Source organism: Halichoerus grypus, chromosome 5, assembly GCF_964656455.1.
Source record: "Halichoerus grypus chromosome 5, mHalGry1.hap1.1, whole genome shotgun sequence".
In the NCBI taxonomy this organism is placed as follows: Eukaryota; Metazoa; Chordata; class Mammalia; order Carnivora; family Phocidae; genus Halichoerus; species Halichoerus grypus.
Window position 1 is genome coordinate 126610381 of NC_135716.1, and position 1451 is coordinate 126611831.

The following is a 1451-nucleotide window of genomic DNA, read 5'->3' on the forward strand; positions in this document are numbered from 1 at the left end:
GCAATTCCGCCTCCGGCAAAGACATTTGGGAACCACGGCAACAGGCCCCTCCCCCAGAAGATCAGCGAGAACAGCCAGCCAAGACCAAGTTTACCAATCAATGAGAACGGCAGAACTCCAGCGCTGGGGGAATAATGCACATAGAATCCATGGCTTTTTTACCATGATTCTTTAGTCTTTCAAAGTTAATTTTTTTTTAACTGTATTTTTTTTTTGAATTTTTCTTTTTCCCTTTTTCAACCAACATCTTATCAATCCCTTTTTTAAAAAACATTTTTATTTTTCATTTTTAGAGTCATATTCTATCCCTTCATAGTAGTTACCCTTATTTTTGGCATATATATATAAGTTCTCTCTTTAAAATTTTTAGATAGTTTCTTCTAACAGATCAAAATATACCCTAAATCTCTAGCGTATCGTTTTGTTCTACTCTCCTGCCTGATCACATTCTCTCCCTTTTTTCCTTTTTTTTTTAAAATCCTCTTCTTTCTTTTTTCAAACGACTTCTTATCAATCCCTTTTATAAAATTTTTTATAATTTTCATCTTTACAGTCATATTCCATCCCTTCATCATATCAACCCTTATTTTTGTACATATATAAGTTTTTCTTTCTTTAAAATTTTGGGAGGCACTTTCTTCTAACAGACCAAAATACACTCCAAATCTAGTGTGTGGCACTGATCTATGCACCAGCCTGATCATATTTGATCATATTCTGTTTTTTTTGTTTTGTTCTGTTTTTATTTGTTTTTATCTTTTTCTTTTTCTTTTTTTTTTCTTTTTCTTTTTTCTTTCTTTCCCTTTCTTTTCCCCTGGCTTCAGGTCTTTTCTGATTTGTTTAGAGTATATTTTCTGGGGACATTGTTACCCTGTTAGCATTTTGTTCTCTCATTAATCTAGTCTCCTGTGGACAAAATGACAAGATGGAAAAAATCACCTCAACAAAAAGAACAAGAGGTAGTACCGACCGCCAGGGACCTACTCAATACGGACATTAGTACGATGTCGGATCTAGAGTTCAAAATCATCACTTTAAAGTTACTAGCTGGGCTTGAAAAAAGCATGGAAGTTATTAGAGAAACCCTTTCTGGAGAAAGAAAAGAACTAAAATCTAACCAAGTCAAAATCAAAAAGGCTATTAATGAGGTGCAATCAAAAATGGGGGCAGTAACTGCTAGGATAAATGAGGCAGAAGAGAGAATCAGTGATATAGAAGACCAAATGATGGAAAATAAAGAAGGTGAGAAAAAGAGAGATAAACAACTACTGGATCACGAGGGCAGAATTCGAGAGAGAAGTGATACCATAAGACGAAACAACATTAGAGTAATTGGGACCCCAGAAGAAGAAGAAAGAGAGAGAGGGGCAGAAGGTATATTGGAGCAAATTATAGCACAGAACTTCCCTAATTTGGGGAAGGAAACAGGCATCAAAATCCAGGAAGCACAG